The sequence below is a fragment of the Mandrillus leucophaeus genome, unplaced genomic scaffold (genome assembly GCF_000951045.1).
Source record: "Mandrillus leucophaeus isolate KB7577 unplaced genomic scaffold, Mleu.le_1.0 Scaffold337, whole genome shotgun sequence".
NCBI classification, from domain to species: domain Eukaryota; kingdom Metazoa; phylum Chordata; class Mammalia; order Primates; family Cercopithecidae; genus Mandrillus; species Mandrillus leucophaeus.
Window position 1 is genome coordinate 1597858 of NW_012103554.1, and position 20981 is coordinate 1618838.

Sequence of the window (20981 nt, forward strand, 5' to 3'; positions counted from 1 at the left end):
GGAAAGCCAGTTTCAACCTCATTTTATCCTCTGCCTGTCGCCCCATTAATTATGATAATGTTTTGCCAAGTCACCACAAGCTTTTGCTTGAATTAACCAGCCATATTTTATTATGTCTAGAACACACACTAACAGAGACTGCAGAACAAATGGTAAAAATCAAGAGATGAAGGGAGGAAGGACAGCTCTGTATTACAGGTAGAAGAATCTCTTCACTTCTGCAGATTGAGTCGGGAGAAACTGTGACTAAAAATAGCTACATGGCGGGGATTGGTCATGTGAGCCCACAGGCACTGGCAGCTGAGGTGGCTGCTGTCTGTTTAAGTTGCTTTCCGGTGGCTGACACTTAATTGTAATTGAAACAGAGTTCAGGTTTATTTTCTGCTCATTCCCTGCATCCTGCTCTTGTTCTTGATAAGCTTTTCCCCTGTCCTGGTGCTCACTGCACCCTCCATTTCCCAAGGAGCCCAGCTAGCCCCGACCATCTGTTTAAGTGTTCTGTGTAGACGCGAGTCCTTGCTTCTGCTGGGTGCCTCTCTGTCAGCAGCAAATCAGCTTGCAGACCAGGGGTAGTGTTTCTGGAGGATCAGGTGAGGATGCCTGGACTCTGCACAGCTGGAAGCTGTTCATGAGGTAATGGTACCTCTTGTTTCCATACGCAGCTTTACAGCAACAATCCCTTGGTTTCTCCCATTGGAAATCAGCTACAGATATGAGCCATGTAAGAATATAAGTACTCTAGGCCGGGTGAGGTGGCTCACACCTATAATCTTAGCACTTTGGGAAGCCAAGGTAGGCAGATCGCTTGAGGTCAGGAGATCGAGACCAGCTTGGCCAACATGATGAAATCCCATCTCGACTAAAAATATAAAAATTAGCTGGGCATGGTGGTGTACACCTGTAGTCCCAGCTACTTGGAAGGCTGAGGTAGGAGAATCACTTGAGCTGGGGAGGCAGAAGTTGCAGTGAGCCGAGATCATGCCACTGCACTGCAGCCTGGGAGACAGAGGGAGACTGTCTCAAAAAAAAAAAAGAAAGAAAGAAAGGAAAAAAAAGAATGTAAGCATTGGATGTCCTGGCCAGAGCAATAAGGCAAGATAAAGAAATAAAAGGTGTCCAAATTAGAAAAGAGAAAGTCAAATTGTCCCTCTTTACTGTTGATATGATCTTATATCTAGAAAAACCCAGACTCCACCAAAAAACTCTTAAATCTAATAAATAAATTCAGTAACGTTGTAGGACACAAAATTGATATACAAAATTGATATAAAAAGCAGTAGCATTTCTATACACCAATAATGAACTAGCTGAGAAAGACATCATGAAAGCAATCCTATTTATAGTAGCTATAAAAAAAGAATAAAACACTCAGGAATATATATTCAACAAAGGGAGTGAAAGAGCTCTACAAAGAAAACTACAAAACACTGATGAGAGAAACTAAAGAGGACACATACAAATGGACTGACATCCCATGCTCATAAGCTGGAAGAAATAATATCATTAAAATTATCATATTGGCCAGGCATAGTGGCTCATGCCTGTAATCCCAGCACTTTGGGAGGCCAAGGCAGGTGGATCACTTGAGGTCAGGAGTTCAAGACCAGCCTAGACAAACACAGTGAAAACCCCATCTCTACCAAAAATACAAAATTTAGCTAGGCGTGGTGGCAGGCGCCTGTAATCCCAACTACTTGGGAGGCTGAGGCATGAGAATCACTTGAACCAGAGAGGCAGAGGCTGCAGTGAGCCGAGATAGCACCACTGTACCCCAGCCTGAGAAACAGTGCGAGACTGTCAAAAAAAAAAAAAAGACCATATTGCCCACAGCAATCTAAGATTCAATGCAATCCCTATCAAAATACCAGCATCACTTTTCACAGAATTAGAAAAAAAAATCATAAAATTCCTATGGAACCAAAAAAGATCCTGAATAGCCAATGCAATTCTGACAAAAAAAAGAACAAAGCTGGAGGTATCACACTAGCTGACTTCAAAATATATTACAAGGCTATAGTAAACAAAACAGCATGGTATTATATAAAAGCAGACACACAGACTGATGGAACAGAATACAGAATACAGAAATAAATACATGTATTTATAGCCAACTGATTTTCAATAAAAGTGTCAAGAAGACACACTGGGGAAAGGACATTGTCTTCAATAAATAGTGCTGAGGAATGAAAGTGGACCCTATCTCTCACCATATACAAAAATCAACTCAAGATGGCTTGAAGACTTAAATATAAGACCCAGAACTAATAGAAGAAAACATAGGGAAAATACTTCGAGACATTAGTCTAAGCAGATTTTATGGCTAAGATCTCAAAAGAACAAAAAACTGAAACAAAAATAGGCAAATACAACTATATTAAATGAAAAAGCTTCTGCACAACAAAGGAAACAATAGAGTGAAGAGACAGCCTGTTGAATGGAAGAAATTATTTGCAAACATTCATCCTACAAGGGATTAATATCCTGAACACACAAGGAACTCAAATGAGTCAACAATAAAATGTTTAAAAGTCCTGGCTGGGCACAGTGGCTCACGCCTGTAATCCCAGCACTTTGGGAGTCCAAAGTGGGCAGATCATGAGGTCAGGAGTTCAAGACCAGTGTGGCCAAAGTGGCTAAACACCGTCTCTACTGAAAATACAAAAATTAGCCAGGTGTGGTGGCGGTTGCCGGTAATCCCAGCTACTCAGAAGGCTGAGGCAGGAGAATTGCTTGAACCCAGGAGGTGGAGGTTGCAGTGAGCCGAGATTGTGCGATTGCACTCCAGCCTGGGCAACAAGAGCAAGACTCCATCTCAAAAAAAAGAAAAGGAGGGCCGGGCGCGGTGGCTCAAGCCTGTAATCCCAGCACTCTGGGAGGCCGAGACGGGCGGATCACGAGGTCAGGAGATCGAGACCATCCTGGCTAACACGGTGAAACCCCGTCTCTACTAAAAAGTACAAAAAACTAGCCGGCCGTGGTGGCGGGCGCCTGTAGTCCCATTACTTGGGAGGCTGAGGCAGGAGAATGGCGTAAACCCGGGAGGCAGAGCTTGCAGTGAGCTGAGATCCGGCCACTACACTCCAGCCTGGGTGACAGAGTGAGACTCCGTCTCAAAAAAAAAAAAAGAAAAAGTCCCATTAAAAAGTAGGCAAATGGTCAGGCATGAGGGCTCATTCCTATAATCCTAGGACTTTGGGAGGCTGAGGTGAACAGATTGCTTGAGTCTAGAAGTTCAAGACCAGCCTGGGCAACATGGTGAAACTGTGTCTACTAAAAACACAACAAATTAACCGGGCATGGTGGCACATGCCTGTAATCCCAGCTACTCAGAGGACTGAGATGGGAGGATCACTTGAGCTCAGGAGAGCAAGACTATAGTGAGCCCTGATAGTGCCACTGCACTCCAGCCTGGACAACAGAGTAAGACCTTGTTTAAAAAAAAAAAAAAAAATTGACAAATGACAAGATATTTCTCAAAAGAGAACAAAATGGCCAATAGGTACATGAAGAAATGATCATTATCACTAATCATCAGAGAAATGTAAATCAAAGCCACAATGAGATAATCACATTACCCCCGTTAGAATGGCTATTACTGAGACCACTTTTGCAAAGATTATGACAGTGAGAGAATATAGCATGGCTGACTCCACCTTGCTTCTAGCCTTGCAGGCTGGCTGTCCTTGCTCATTCCTGGTCATAGGCCAAGCTAACCATAGGAGGAATTTAGTTTACATTTAACTTTGAAGCAAAGATGATAATAGTCCCTCCTTAAAACTAACACCCTCTTCGCTCAGGGGCCAAAAATCACCTTTGTAAAACTAATGAAAGTCCATGAGATTAGGATTAAAGGAGGGGCCTGAATTCTGCTAAAATGTAGACATAGTTTCTACAATTGCTTATCGTTGAGAAGCCATGTGGCCAGAGGTCATGAAATTTGTGAACTCCCCCAATTACTTCTATAGGTAACATAATTATTGTAGAACCTAAGATTGGTCTTTTAAGATGTTTTTCAGACTTTGGTGTTCTGGCAACCAACTGACCCAACCTGGACCCATGACTCATGACTCAATCAGTCCTGCAGCCCCACCCAGAAGCAGACTCAGTACCAGACAATTTTCCACACCCCTAGGACTTCATTCTCAACCAATCAGCAGTGCCCATTCCCTAGGTCTTTGCCTACCAAATTATTCATTAAAACTCTAGCCTCTGAGTTCTCAGGGAGACCAATGTGAGTGATAACTCGAGTTCTTCCGTGTGACTGATCTTGCGTTAAAGTCTTACTTTACTGTAACACCACAGTCTCGGCGAATTGGTTTTGTCTGTGCAGTGCACAGGAAGAATCTGTCAGGGAATCACATTATTAAAAAGACCAAAAATAACAGATGCTGGTGAGGATGCTGAGAAAAAGAAACTCTGTACACAGTTGGTGGAAGTGTAAAGTTGTACAACCATTATGGAAAACAGTATACAGATTTCTCCGCTAAAAACAAAACCACTATTCAATCCAGCAATCCCATTACTGAATATTTTACCCAAAGGAAAAGAAATCGATATATCAAAGGGATACCTGTACTTGCATGTTTACTGCAGCACTATTCACAATAGCAGAGATATGGAATCAACCTAAGTATCCATCAATGGATGAACAGATAAAGGAAATTTGGTACATATACACGATGAAATACTATTGGTTCCTGAAAAAAAATAAAATCATATCATTTGTGGCTGGGCTCGGTGGCTCACGCCTGTAATCCCAGCACTTTGGAGGCTGAGGAGGGCAGATCACTTGAGGTCAGGAGTTCGAGACTAGCCTGGGCAACACAGTGAAACCCCATCTCTACTAAAAATACAAAAAAATTAGCCAGGCATGGTGGTGTGCGCCTGTAATCCCAGCTACTCACCCAGCTATTCAGGAGGCTGAGGCAGGGGAATTGCTTGAACCTGGGAGGCGGAGGTTGCAGTGAGCGGCGACTGTGCCACTACAATCCAGCCTGGGCAACAGAGTGAGGCTTCGTCTCAAAAAAAAAGAAGAAATCATATCATTTGCAGTAACATGGATAGAACTGGATGTCATTATGCTAAGTAATATAAGCCAGGCATAGAAAGACACAAATTGCATGTTCTCACTCATACATCAGCGCTAAAAACCTTGTTCTAGTGGAGGAACAGAGTAGAACGATAGATACCAGACTCTGGGAAGGGTATGTGGGTGGAAAAGGGTAGATGAAGAGAGGCTGGTTAATGGGTACAAACATACAGTTAGATAAAAGAAGTTATAATAGTCAATAGCAGACGATGGTAACTATAGTTAGCAACAATATATTGTATATTTCAAAGTACCTAGAAGAGAGAACTTAAAGTGTTACCAACACACAGAAATAATAAATACTCTTCAGCATCCACTTCCCAAAAACAGAACAAATAAATGATCATCATGGGGTTATGGATACCCCAAATACTCTGACTTGATCGTTACACATTCTGTGTGTGTAACAAATACTGACATGTACCCCATAAATATGTAAAATACTATAAAAGAAAAAAAGAATATAATTATTGACTTCAAGATCCTATTTTGGGGCCGAGTAATGTGGCTCACACCTGTAATCCCAGCACTCTGGAGGCCGAGGCAGGAGGATCGTTTGTGTCCAGGAGTTTGAGACCAGACTGGGCAACATAGTGAAACCTCATCTCTACAAAGAATTTAAAAATTAGCCAGGTGTAGTGGCACACACCTGTGGTCCCAGCTGCTCAGGAGGCTGAGGTGAGAGGATCACTTGAGCCCAGGGGGTCAAGGTTGCAGTGAGCTATGATGGTGCCACTGCATTCCAGCCTGGGCAACAGAGAGAGACCCTGATTCAAAAAAAAAAAAAAAAAAAAATCCTATTTGGGTCTTTCTTGCTGTTATTAACTTAAAACCCAAAGTATAGCTTACTCATGCTTCCCGTTTTACCTAAGCTCCTAAGGAGAGCCTCAGGTTGGAGCATGCACAAGTGAAGAATCTAGAACAAAATGCTTTTTTGCAACTACCCCAAGGAGATGCCATATTAACATTAGCTTTGGGTGTTTCAGTGTAACCTGTCCCTGGCAAACATTTCTTATGGTTTCTGCTATTACGTTGGGTACCCTTCCTTCTTGTCTTTTGGGGTTAGATATGTTCCTCCTGAAGAAATTGTTAGCTATTTCTTTAGGCTTTTAACTTTCTTTTTCTTTCTTTCTTTCTTTTCTTTTTCCTCCTTTCTTTCTTTCTTTCCTTTCTCTCTTTCTTTCTTTCATTTGTTCTCTCTCTTTCTCTCTCTCTTTCTTTCTTCTTCTTCTTCTTCTTCTTTTTTTTTTTTTTTTCTGAGATAGGATCTTGCTCTGTCGCCCAGGCTGGAGTGCAGTGACTCGATCTCAGCTCACTGCAACCTCTGCCTCCCGTTCAAGTGATTCTCCTGCCTCAGCCTCTCGAGTAGCTGGGATTACAGGTGCATGCCACCACACCTGGCTAACTTTTTTATTTTTTAGCAGAGATGGGGTTTCACCATGTTTGCCCGGCTGGTCTTGAACTCCTGGTCTCAGGTGGTCCACCTGCTTCGGCCTCCCAAAGTGCTGGGATTACAGGCACGAGCCACTGCCTGGCCTTTTACATTCTTTCTTGATGATCAACTGAGTGGACTTGAAAGTCAAATTACCTAATTTGACTTTAAGATACCAGATGGCTAAACCAGCTCTTCCAAAAGCAGAGAGTGCAGGCTGATCCAGATGGCCAGCCCTGGGAGGGTGGGGAGCAGCCACAGCTCCCCTGAGCCCACCCCCAGCAGGTCTTCCAGGGTAGCTTGGGGCTGGCCTCACCACCAGGAAAGGGGTAACTCTGCAGACCTGTATCCTGGTCAAGACTCAACTGGCTACAAAAGAGCTTCCCAACCAGCTCCCAGAACCCAAGGACAGAGGGCTCAGATGCCTCCCAGGAGGAAAGGAACCCGGGAACTGGACCAGTTTAGGAACAAAAGCAGCTGCCCCCTGGGTTTCTTTCTTCCTCCTTCTGAGAAGTCATCTCTGTTTCTCCCTACTGTGTCTACTTCACTCTTCTTTCTATGCAAACTGGATGCTTTCATTGCTGCTGCAAGTATGCTGGAAAAAAAAAGGTAAAATTCCGGGCACAGATGATATCCTTCTAGGCAAGGACTTGGAGTCCCTGAATTCAGCTGTGTTTCCTGAAACCAAAGAGTGTAGGGAGAGGAAGAGCTTTGTAGGCAGAACAAACGGCATGCGCAGAGGTATGGAGGTGGGAGAGGCGTGGGCAGATTCAAGGGCTTCCACATGGGAGTGAAGAAGGGAGAGGAAGGTAGGTGCAGATCCTGGAGGGCAGGAGTTGGGATTTTCCTCTGAATGTAATGGGAGGGGGCAGACGGGTCTACTGAAGAATTTGGAGTGAGAAATTGACATGACCTGACTTGCATTGTAGGAGGATGACGGGAGAAATTCAGCAGTCTCTCAGGATTAGAGGCAGCCAAGAAGTCCCCAGGGTTTGAAGCAGATACAAACGTCAGGAGCAAGCAGGCACAGAAACAGTCACACATGCTGTTGTGTGAGCGAGACCGGTGAAATCCTAGCTCTCTAGCCTTTTGGAGCAGAGATGGCTCACAGAAAAGACCCAATCCATGGCAAATATGACAACGCTCTGAGGACAGGATGCCAGCAAGCCTTCTCTAACAAAAGACCTTCATGAAATATGACTGAGAGAGGGTGGGAATAGAGGGGACACACTACCAGATTTCTAGAGTTTCTATATGAAGGAATCACTCTGAAGGTGTTGGGCTACTGAGTTCATCTGTGCACACATTTGTACAAGAGGGTAAGTGCTTATGTAGCTTTCTAGCAGGCACTGTCTTTATCACTTCATTTGCCAATTGAAAATGATCTTTGCACTCCAGCCTGAGTGACAATGAGATCCCCACTCTTAAAAAATGGGGTCAGCTGTGGCAGTTCATGCCTGTAATCCTAGCAATTTGGGAGGCTGAGGCAGGGGAGGATCACTTGAAGCCAGGAGTTGAAGGCTAGCCTGGCAACAAAGTGAGACCCTATTTTTTCAATCAGTCAATCAAATAAAAAGAAAATGATCTTTGGGAGTTGAACCCAACCTCCCTTCCCCACTGCAAGGCCCCATTGCAGTGGTCCCTATATAAAATATATATATATACACACACACACACACACACACATATATATATATGAAAAGGATCTTTAACACCTTTCTGCTGATCAGTGAATTCTCTAGTACAGATTTTTTTTTTTTTTTTTGGAGATAGAGTCTTGCTCTGTCCCCCAGGCTGGACTGCAATGACGCGATCTTGGCTTACTGCAACCTCCACCTCCTGGGTTCAAGCAATTCTCCTGTCTCAGCCCCCTGAGTAGCTGGGACTACAGGCGCATGCCACCACGCCCAGCTAATTTTGTGTTTTCAGTAGAGACAAGGCTTCACCATATTGGTCAGACTGGTCTCAAACTCCTGACCTCAGGTGATCCACCTGCCTTGGCCTTCCAAAGTGCTGGAATTACAGGTGCAAGCCACTGTGCCCAGCCCCTCTAGTACAGATTAAATGAGGTATCTGAAGTACCTTCTGTGGGTGGAGTTTTGATTAGGGCCTGGGTTTTGTTGTTTTTTTTTTTGTTGTTGTTGTTATTGTTTTGTTTTTTGAGACAGAGTCTCTCTCTGTCACCCAGGCTGGAGTACAATGGCGTGATCTCGGCTCACTGCAGCCTCTGCTTCCCGGGTTCAAGTGATTCTCATGCCTCATCCTCCTGAGTAGCTGAGACTACAGGTGCACGCCACCACACCCAGCTAATTTTTGCATTTTTAGTAGAAACAAAGTTTTGCCATGTTGCCCAGGCTGGTCTTGAACTCCTGATCTCAAGTGCTCTGCCCACCTCGGCCTCCCAAAGTGCTGGGATTACAGGTGTGAGCTGCTGCACCTGGCCTTCACTCTTTTTTTTCTATTGTGGTAAATATACAAATAAAATTCACCATTTTAATCATTTTAAGTGTACAATTCAGCCGTATTAAGTACATGAATATTATTGTGTGATCATCAGCACTGCCATCCATCTTCAGAACTTTTTCATCTTTCCAAAGTAAATCTCTACCTATAAAACACAAACGCCCTGTTATCCCTCCTCCCAAACCCTGGAAAACACCAGTCCACTTCCTGTCTCTATGAATTTGACTATTCTAAGTACCTCATATAAGTAGAATCATGCAATATTTGTCCTCTTGTGTCTGGCTTATTTCACTTAGCATGCTTTCAAGCTTCATCTAGGTTGTAACCTGTATCAGAATTGTATTCTTTGTAAAGGCTGAAAAACATCAGAATCAGGGTCTTGGAAATGTTAACCAACAGCTCCTAGAGTGTAGATTAAAGTTAACCTGCACAAACACACATATGGCACATTGGACATCTGTGCTGTAATGTAAATTAGGACAATATAATAAGGGGGAGATTGTAAGGGCCTAATGATAACAGTCTGTAGTGGTGACAATGGTGGGAGGGAAACAAGTATCAAAAGCTCTCAGGAGACAGAATGAATCAGGTTTCATTATCGGATGAGGGAGATGTGGAATTTGGCATGACTTGAGGTTTTCCGGTTTGATGAACCAGCATGATGTGAAATACAAGGAAAAAAATAGGTTTATAGGAAAAGGAGGTGAATGCATTTTGATGTTCTTGTTGATGTGCGCTGAGGCAATTGGAAAGTGTGTTCTGGATCACAGAAGAGAGACTGGGCTAAGGTACACTTTGGGGCATTCTCGGCAAGTAAGTGGCTACTGGAAGTTTCCAGATTTTGCCACTGTGGCAAATAAAGATTATTTCGAACTGAAGGTATTTGAGAATAGATTTTTTTCCAAACTCCTTTACCTGCCTAAAAGCAGTGCCTCCCAAAAGAGGTCATAAATTCCCTGTCCTGGAGCAGAGAAGGGATGTCAGCACCACACCCAGACAGACATTGTTGCAAAATGATCACATCTTACATTTAGTCTTCTAAGGGCCATTTATCTTTCCTAAGAGACATAGACTTTTCTATAAGTATCCCTAACCCTCCTCCCTCCTTCTATTAAGGGGATACATAAGCCCCTCATTCTTTTTTTTTTTTTTTTTCTGAGACAGAGTCTTGCTGTGTTGCCCAGGCTGGAGTACAGTGGTGCAATCTCGGCTCACTGCAACCTCCGCCTCCTGGGTTCAAGCGATTCTCCTGCCTCAGCCTCCCGAGTAGCTGGGATTACAGGTACGTGCCACCATGCCCAGTTAATTTTTTGTATTTTTAGTAGAAACGGGGTTTCACCATGTTAGGTGAAACCAGACTGGTCTCGATCTCCTCACATCAGGTGATCCACCCGCCTCAGCCTCCCAAAGTGCTGGGATTACAGGCGTGAGCCACCACGCCCAGCCAACCGCCCCCCAATTCTAATAACCTCCTTGCGTCACATTTTTCTGGGCACTCCCATACATACATGAATAAAAATCTGTCTTTTCTCTTGCAGATCCGTGTTTTGTTTGTTTAACTCACAGACCTCAATAAAAGTAAGATAAATAAATAAAGGGTAAAAGAAAATTTTTTCCTTCCAAACACTGCTAAAGTTGTAAAAGGGGCTGAGTTCACTTAAGAAGGAGACAGATGGCCAGGCATGGTAGCTCACACCTGTAATCCCAACACTTTGGGATTGGCCGAGGTGGGCACATCACTTGAGGTCAGGAGTTCGAGACCAGCCTGGACAACATGGTGAAACCTTGCCTCTACAAAAATACAAAAAATTAACTGGGTGTGGTGGTACACACCTGTAATCCCAGCTACTTGGGGGAGGCTGCAGCAGGAGAATCACTTGAGCCCGTGAGCCGAGATTGCGCCACTGCGCTCCAACCTGTGTGCCAGAGCAAGACTCTATCTCTAAATAAGTAAGTAAATAAATAAATAAATGGAGATAGAGAATGAGAGAGAACAGAAGGCCTAGGATGGGGCCTTGAGGAAGAGCCACATTCACAAAACATCAAAAATAAGTCTGCAAAACAGTCCAAAGGTCAGTCGCCTAGAGAGAGACAAAACTGGGAAGCAGAGGTTTCCCAAGGGAAGTGGTCAACAGCATCAAGTGCTGCGGGGTATGAACAAAGACAGAGGCAAAGACATACTGTCCGTAAGTGGCAGCCGGGACAGACAGACAGCAGCCTGCTGGAGTGGCAGGCACAGACACCATGTGGCAGAGCACTGGGGAATGAGGCAGAGGTGAAAACTTTGTGCTGTGTAGACTGTTCTTCCAAGGATCTGAATTGTAAAAGAAAAGCAATCTCTTTGGTCACTGAGCAAAGTCTTGCCGTTAATTTTTTTTTTTAATTTTTGTTGTTGTAACAAAATGTGTAACACAGAATTTATCATCTTAAACCATTTCTAAGCATATAGGTCAGTTGTGTCAAGTACATTCACATTGTTGTGCAACCAACCTCTAGAACTTCTTTTTTTAAATTAAAAATAAAATAAATAAATAAAGAAGGAGTTTCACCATGTTGCACAGGCTGGTCTCAAACTCCTGAGCTCAAACAAGTCACCCACCTCAGCCTCCCAAAGAGCTGAGATTACAGGCATGTGCCACCGCACCTGGCCCAGAACTTTTTCATCTTGCAAAATCAAAACTCTACACCTATTAAACAACCCCTTATTTCTCTAAGCCCCTGGCAACCATCAATCTGTTTCTATGAATTTGACTACTCTAGACACTTTATGTACGTGGAATCACTGTACAGTATATTTTGTGTGTGTTACTGTCTTACTTCACTTAGCATAATGTCCTCAGAGTGGTAGCAGGTTTCAGAATTTTTTTCCATTTTAAGACTGAATAATAATCCATTGTCTGCATCTACCACATTTTGTCATTTTGTCCATCCATCCATCCACCCATCCATCCATTCATCCATCCATCCATCCATCCATTCATCCATCCATCCTTCCATCCATCCATCCATCCATCCATCCGTCCATCCATCCATCCACCCATCGGTCCGTTCATCCATCCATCCATCCATCCATCCATCCATCCATCCATCCGTCTGTCCGTCCGTCCATCCATCCATCCATCCATCTATTCATCCATCCGTGGACACGTGGGTTACTTCCACCTCTTGGCTATTGTGAATAATGCTTCTATGAACATGGGTATCCAGATCTTGCTTTCAATTCTTATGGATATATACCCAGAAGTGAAATTGCTGCATCATATGATAATTCTATTTTTATTTTTTTGCCCTACTGTTTTCCATAGTGGATAAACCATTTTATTAGGTTGATGCAAAAGTAATTGCAGTTTTTGTGTTGTTGAAATGTGCACTGTGATATTAGAAAACATTCTTAAATAAATGTGGTTATATTATACATCATTTTAATGTGCATTTCTCACTTTGTTTTTTTGCTAATGACTTATTACTTGCTATTTATATTATATTTATTTTAGACTATGGAAATGATATTAGACAATTGGCCAGACACGGTGGCTTACACCTGTAATTCCAGCACTTTGGAAAGCTGAGGTGGGTGGATTACCTGAGATCAGGAGTTTGAGACCAGCCTGGCCAACACGGCAAAACTCCGTCTCTACTAAAAATACAAAAATTAGCCAGGCGTGGTGGCAGGCACCTGTAGTCCCAACTACTTGGGAGGCTGAGGCAGAACAATCACTTGAACCTGGGAGGCAGAGGTTGCAATGAGCTGAGATCACACCACTGCACTCCAGCCTGGGCAACAGAGTAAGACTCCATCTTAAAAAAAAAAAAAAAAAGATGTTAGACAAAAAGCAAATTTGAGTTCAAAATAGGTCATAAACAGCAGAGGCAACTTGCACCATCAATAATGCATTTGGCCCAGGAACTGCTAATGAACATACAGTGCAGTGACGGTTCAAGAAGTTTTTCAAAGGAGATGAGAATCTTGAAGATGAGGAGGGTAGTGGACAGCCATCAGCAGCTGACAACGACCAATTGAGAGCAATCATCGAAGCTGATCCTCTTACAACTACACGAGAAGTTGCCGAGGAACTCACCATTGACCATTCTATGGTCGTTCGACATTTGAAGCAAATTGGAAAGGTGAAAAAGTTCCATAAGCAGGTGCCTTATGAGCTGAGCGAAAGTTTTAAAAAATCGTCATTTTGAAGTGTCATATTCTCTTATTCTACACAACAACAACGAACCATTTCTCAATTAGATTGTGGTGTGAGACGAAAAGTGGATTTTATACAACAACCGAGAAGAAACTCCAAAACACCTTCCAAAGTCAAACTTTCACCAAAAAAAAGGTCACGGTCACTGTTGGTGATCTGCTGCTGGTCTGATCCTCTACAGCTTTCTGAATCCTGATGAAACCATTACATCTACGAAGTATGCTTAGCAAATCAATGAGATGCACCAGAAAATGCAACGCCTGCAGCCAGCACTGGTCAACAGAAAGGGCCCAGTTCTTCTCCACAACAACACAGGACTTCACGTTGCACAACCAATGCTTCAAAAGTGGAAAGAATTGGGCAACAAAGTTTTACCTCATCCGTCGTATTCACCTGGCCTCTCACCAATTGACTACCAAGCATCTTGACAACTTGTTGCAAGGAAAATGCTTCCACAACCAGCGGGGTGCAGAAAATGCTTTCCAAGAGTTCGTTGAATCCCAAAGCACAGATTTTTAAGCTACAGGAATAAACAAACTTATTTCTTGCTGGTAAAAATGTGTTGATTGTAATGGTTCCTATTTTGATTAATAAAGATGTGTCTGGGCCTAGTTATAATGATTTAAAATTCACGAGCCATACTCACAATTACTTTTGCGCAATCCCACCAACAGTGCACAAGAATTCAAATTTCTCCACATCCTCACCGTTTTTTTTTTTTTCTGTTGCTTTGAAAGTAGCCATCCTAGTGGTTGTGAGGTGAGATGAGTCATTTGAATATCATTTATATTTATTGAAGAAATGTCTATTCAAGTCCTTTGCCCTTTTACACTGGGTCATTTGGCTTTTTTGTTGTTGAGTTGTAGGAGTTCTTTATGTATTCTGGATAGTAACTCCTTTTCAGATATATGATTTGTACATATTTTCTGCTACTCCATAGGTTACCTTTTCAGTCTTTTGATTGTGTCTTTTAATGCAAAGAAATTTGTAGTTGTTTTGGGTTTTTTTTGAGATAAAGTCTCGCCCTGTTGCCAAGGATGGAGTGCAGTGGTGCAATCTCGGCCCACTGCAACCTCTGCCTCCCAGGTTCAACCAATTCTCCTGCTTCAGCCCCCTGAGTAGCTGGGTCTACAGGCATGCGCCACCACACCCGGCTAATTTTTGTACTTTTAGTAGAGATGGGGTTTCGCCATGTTGCCTAGGCTGGTCTCAAACTCCTGACCTCAGGTGATCCACACGCCTCTGCCTCCCAAAGTGCTGAGGGTACAGGCGTAAGCCACCATGCCCAGCCAGTTTATAGTTTTGGTGCTGTCTGATTTACGCATTTTTACCATTGTTACCTATGCTTTTGGTATCATATCTGGGAAACACTCGCCAAATCCAATGTCAGCTTTTCCCCTGTTTCCGTTTAAGAGTTTAATAGTTCTAAGTTTTATATTTAGTTCTTTGATCCATTTTAAGTTACTTTCCATGTATGGTATAAAGTAAGGACTCAATTTGATTTGTTTGCATATGGAAATACAGTTTTTCCAACACCATTTTTTGGAAGGCTGTTCTTTCTTCATTGAACGGTTTTGGCATCTTTGTCAAAAGCTATTTTGCTGGGTGAAGTGGCACACATATGTAGTCCTCACTACTCAGGAGACAGAGGTAGGAGAATTGCTTGAGGCCAGGAATTCAAGACCAGCAAGACCCCATCTCAAAAAAATAAGAAGAATTTAAACACATCATTTGGCCATACATGCATGGGTCTATTTCTGAGTTCTCTATTCTATTCTACTGTCTTTATGCATACCATATTATTTTGATTACTGTAGTTTTATAGCAAGTTTTGAAATCAAGAAGTGTGACTCCTCCAGCTTCGTTCTTTTTCAAGATTATTTTAGCCATTCAGGGTCCCTTGAGAGTTTATATAAATTTGGGGATAGACTTTTCTGCCATTGGGATTTTGGTAGGGATTGCATTGAATCTGTTTGTGTTTTTTGTTTTTGTTTTTTTTTTGAGATGGAATCTTCCTCTGTTGCCCAGGCTGGAGTGCAATGGCACCATCTTGGCTCACTGCAAACTCTGCCTCCCAGGTTCAAGTGATTCTCCTGCCTCAGCCTCCCAAGTAGCTGGATTACAGGTGCCTGCCACCACATCCAACTAATTTTTGTATTTTTGGTAGAGACAGGGTTTCACTATGTTGGCCAGGCTGGTCTCAAACTCCTGACCTCAGGTGATCCGTCTACCTCAGCCTACCAAAGTGCTGGGATTACAGGTGTAAGCCACTATGCCCAGCCTGTTTGTGTAGTATTGATATTTTAATAATATTATGTCTTTCAATCCACGAACATGAGAAGTCTTTTCATTTATTTGTGTCTTCTTTCATTGATTTCAGTAATGTTTTCAATGCACAAGTTTTTTGCCTCATTGGTTAAGTAAATTCTGAAATATTTAATTCTTTTTCATGATAATTTTTCTGTTAATTTCCTATTCGGACTGCTGTTAGCATATAAAAATGCAACTAATTTTTGTATGACTTTATATCCTACAACTTTGCTAAACACATTGATTCTAACTGTGTATGTGTGTTTGTGTGTGTAATTATTAGGGTTTGCTGCATACAAGCCTAGATGATCTGTGAACACTTCCTTTCCAATTTGGATGCCTCTGTTTATTTTTAAACCTAAAATAGATTTCAACATTTCTATTTTAAAAAAGCCAACAGAGGAAGTGATTAAAGATGGGAGTGGGTGAGACTATCCATGGAACCCATATACTGGCATTAGCCTAGTATTCAAGTAGCAGCTTCTGTTACCTCCATCCACCAGGATGCTCCAATAAAGATACAGGAGTTACCTGTATGGTTGAGTTGGAGAATTAATGAGATCCCAGTGGAACAGAAAGACAGGAAATGCTCTGTTTGGGGCTAAAAGGTTGGAAAACCTAAAGTGATTCTTTTCTAGTGTATTAACAGTTCCTACCTGCAGAGATGGTACCTGGACACACAGACAGAGGCACAAACCTCCTGGAGTGATGAGAAATCTGCATGATGGGCATGCAGACATGACCAACGACCTCTTCATCACAGCTGTCTACTGTAAAGGGCACAAAAATGAAATGGTGGACAAAATACAAGGCCCAACATTACAAACTAAACAATGGTTTCATATGAGAGATCTACTATTTAATTATGATATGAGGAAAAAAAGATTATTAAAGATCAAAGTATCAGCAGAGGTCACATTCTACAGACATTGTGTCTTCGCTAAATTGGAGCTGAATATGATTAAAATCTCACATTTAAAAGTGAAAGTGTTTTAAAGCATTTCTTTCCTTCCTTCTTTCCTTCCTTCCTTCCTTCCTTCCTTCCTTCCTTCCTTCCTTCCTTATTTCCTTCCTTCCTTCTTTTTGAGACAGAGTCTTATTGTCACCCAGGCTAGAGTGCAGTGCCATGGTCTCAGCTCACTGCAGCTTCTGCCTCCTGGGTTCAAGCAATTATCCTGCCTCAGCCTCCAAAGTAGCTGAGACTGCAGGTGTGCACCACCGCGTCTGGCTAATGTCTGTATTTTTAGTAAAGAACAGGGTTTCACCATGTTGACCAGGCTGATCTCAAACTCCTGACCTCAGGTGATCCACCCGCCCTGGCCTCCCAAAGTGCTGGGATTACAGGCATCAGCCACTGTGCCTGGCCAAAGCATTTACTTCAGTGAAATGATGGCGCCTCAGAAGTTCTAAAAATGTGTGGCCCCTCAAATTCTTTTTGTGTGTGTGTGTATGAGCCAAAGATTTATTTCTTCATTTCTTGCATTTGAAGTACTCTTTGATGACATCCTTGGCCTGAGACTCCTTGCCATAGTCCTTAACTACTATACAACTGCAACCAACCACTTTACAAGGTTTCCCTTCTCTGTCAATTTTACAGAGGCCAACCATTCCCCTAGTTTCTTGTTGTCATCAACCTTAATTCGGTTGATTTGGTGTTCAGGGCAAAGGGCCTCCACGACTTGGCATACATAGGCTCATCACAGTTGGGCGCAAGCACACAAAGATGAGCTTGGCACTTGTCTAAGGCTTCTGCAGCTTCGCGAACTCCACGTGCGAGGCCATCGTGGATGAGGGCGGTCTTCAGCACCTCTTGTAAAGCAGTATTAATGTCCATTACACCTCCAGCAGCAATGCCTTCCTCGGCCATGGCGGTCGGTTACAGGTGAAGCCGAATCTTGAACACACCCAAGCCTCTGCCTCCGCACGACTCGGCAGCGGCTGGGAAAGAGCCTCAAATTCCTAGCATATTAAAAATTTCTGCCTAGATCTGAGAGACTTACTCTTACCATTGTCAAGCCAACCTATTGTGTCTTTTACAAATATTGACTTTAACAATGTTGACTTTAGTTACAGTATTGACTTTAGTTACTGTGTCGGGGTTCCATCTAAGTGGAATTAACTGTAAACTTCTCTTCGGCCTCCCTTGCAAAGTCATTCTTTCCACAATGGGTTATTTACCTTTCTCTGTTTCTGATGCAAAAGTCTCTTGGGCCTCTAGGGGAAACATCTTTCAGATCCAACAACTATTCTTTTTTTTTTGACAGAGTTTTGCTCTTGTCACCCCAGATTGGAGTGCAATGGTGCGGTCTTGATTCACTCCAGCTCCGCCTCCCAGGTTCAAGTGATTCTCCTGCCTCAGCCTCCCAAGTAGCTGGGGCCCGCCACCATGCCTGGCTAATTTTTGTAGTTTTAGTAGAGATGGGGTTTCACCATGTTGGCCAGGCTGGTCTCGAACTCCTGACCTCAGGTAATCCACCCACCTCCGCCTCCCACAGTGCTGGGATTACAGGTGTCAACCACTGTGCCCAGCCAAAGACTGTCCTATATTAAACTTCGACATTTAAATGTACATATAATTTGGCACTCCAAAAAATAACTTGAAATTTTCATTCAGAACTATTAAGTCTGAAGGTAGGCAATGTTTTAGTGTCATTGTGTAAAATTCTGGAGCCTCTCAGCCCCAAGCATGAAAAAAAGGCCATTGTACCCACAGTTCAATTTCAGTTGTTTTTGGTTGAGCACCTCTTGGTTTTCTTATTTGTAGATGAGATGATCATAGCTGATTCTGCCTCTGTGGTCACTCTGTTCTCCTTGTAGCACTGTCTTCGTTGTGAAATTGTTCTGTAACTCTGCCTGCCGTTTAATGAACTCATTTCCTACTCATACACCTGCCTCTGAGAGCTCGATGCTGATCCTATTTGGAAACCTAGCGGTACAGCAGTCTCGCAGAGTAGGGCTTCAGCCAAACTGGGACATGAGAAACACCAAGGCCTCAGCTCAGATAGGAGCAGTAACCACTGAGAATTTGTATTTGCTAAAGTCAAGAAGAATCTACCGCAGTCCTCTTTATAAAACATCTGAAAATCCTTAGACTTGCAAATTTACATGTAATTTATTCGTCCTTTAAACACAAACACATAGTATTTTTTTAAACACCAAAACCCCCAAACATTTATTATTTCACATTTTGTGAAGATCAGGAACCCAGAAATGGCTTAGCTGGTCCTGACTCAGGGACTCTCACGAGATTACATTTAAGCCGTTGGCCAGGGGCTGTCATCTCAAGGCTCATTAGACACTGGACTTAACTTCCAAGTTCACTGTCCTAGTTGTTGGTAGGTATTGGTTCTCAACTCACTAGGGCAGAAGGCTTCAGCCTCTTACCACACAGGCCTCTCCACTGGGTGGCTTACAAGATGGCAGCCTGCTTTCCTCAGACTGAGAGATGAGACGGAGGATCCAAGGTGGTAGCCCAAGTCTTTAACCTCAAAAGTGATACCAGAGTTGGGCACACAGTCTGACCCTGGCAAAATATGACACATAGCATTTACTTCATAGCACTAATGCTCAAAGTTGTGGATTAATAGAAAGAATATGCTATAAATAAGTAAATATAAATATACTGGGGCCAGGTACTGTGGTTCACACCTGTAATCCCAGCACTTTAGGAGGCCAAGGTGAGTGGATCACCTGAGGTCAGGAGTTCAAGACCCGCCTGGCCAAAATGGTGATACCCCGTATCTACTAAAAGTACAAAAAGTGGCCAGGTGTGGTGGTAGTCGCCTGTAAACCCAACTACTCAGGAAGCTGAGGCATGAGAATCACTCGAACCCAGGAGGCAGAGGTTGCAGTGAGCCGAGATTGCGCCATTGCGGAGAGAGACTCCACCTCAAAAAAGAAAGTACATATATATATATTTTTGGTAGAGATGGGTTTTTGCCATGTTGCCCAGGCTGATCTCGAACTCCTGAGTTCCTCAGCTTCCCAAAGTTCTAGGATTACAGGCGTGAGCCACTGCACCTGGCCTGTACTAGACTTTTACATGACCGGCAGTACAGTAGGTATGTTTACACCAGCATCACCACAGACACGTGAGTAATGTGTGACAATGGCTCCTACATCACCAGGCAATAGGAATTTCTTGGCTCCATTATAATCTTATGGGACCACCATCATATATGTGGCCCTTCATTGACCTAACTATCTTACCCAGTACAGACTGTACTTAAATTAGTAATTAAAATAGAATGAGATGAAACACATACAGATGGAAGTTACCTGTTTTCATTTCCACCTCAAGACTCCTCTGAGAGCCTGCTGGCTGCGCGTGGCCCCGTGTGCAGCACCTTTGTCATGACTTAGAATTGTTGCTTATGGAAAATTCTGGAGAATCTCAGTCTCAGAGTTCTTGCGTTCATGGGGAATCATGATGGCTTGGAGTTCAACCAGAAGAGAGAATCTGAATTAAGGGGGTTTTAATGATCATACCCAATATTATTTTCAAGATAAATAGTTCTCCTCATTTTCCAGGTCCTAAGGACAGATTAATGGGTTGTAATTCCTGTTGCTTTCTTCAATTTGTCCTCTAGAAAATAGGTTCCCCAAGTGGCTAAGGCTGTCATATTAATTGATCTCATCTCTTGTTCATCAGCTGTTGATTCACAGACAACACTCTCACTTTGAACTGGTGGAAGCTTTTGATTCCACAGTGACCAATGAGATAGATCACATTGTTTAATGCTGGGTTTTCATTGTTGTTATTGTTTTTGTTTGTTTGTTTTTGCTGTGTGTTTTTTTTAAGACAGAGTCTCCTTCTGTTAACCAGGCAGAAGTGCAGTGGTGCTATCAAGGCTCACTGCAGCCTCAACCTCTCAGGCTCAAGGGATCCTCCCGCATCAGCCTCCCCAGTGGCTTTTTTTTTTTTTTTTTTCACGGAGCTGTCAGAGGTGTCAGAACCAGAGTAACTCCAATTTGAATAGGAGCTGGGTAAAATAAGGCTGAGCTCTACTGGGCTGCATTCCCAGGAGGTTAGGCATGCTAAGTCACAGGATGAGACAGGAGGTTGGCACAAGGTACAAGTCACAAAGACCTTGCTAATAAAACAGGTTGTGGTAAAGAAGCTGGTCAAAACACATCAAATCCAAGATGGCGATGAAAGTGACCTCTGGTCGTCCTCACTGCTCATTATATGTTAATTATAATTCATTAGCATGCTAATAGACACTCCCACCAGCACCAGCACAGCTTACAAATGCCAGGGCAACATCAGGAAGTTACCCTATACGGTCTAAAAGGGGAGGAACCTTCAGCTCCTGGAATTGCCCACATCTTTCCCAGAAAAACGCATGAATAATCCACTCCTTGTTAAGCAGATAATCAAGAAATAACATAGCCAATGGGAGCCCATGCTGCTGCTCTGTCTGTAGAGTAGCCATTCTTTTATTCCTTTACTTTCCTAATACACTTGCTTTCACTTTCCGACATGGAC

General features: G+C 43.0%; 1 pseudogene across 1 annotated transcript; it reads right to left on the reverse strand.

Annotated features, from left to right (window-relative positions):
- Positions 1 to 16943: 16943 nt before the first annotated feature.
- Positions 16944 to 17360, reverse strand: LOC105545705 (annotated as a pseudogene). The gene has a single exon (XR_001006972.1). The product of XR_001006972.1 is annotated as a 40S ribosomal protein S12 pseudogene (transcript).
- Positions 17361 to 20981: the final 3621 nt, after the last annotated feature.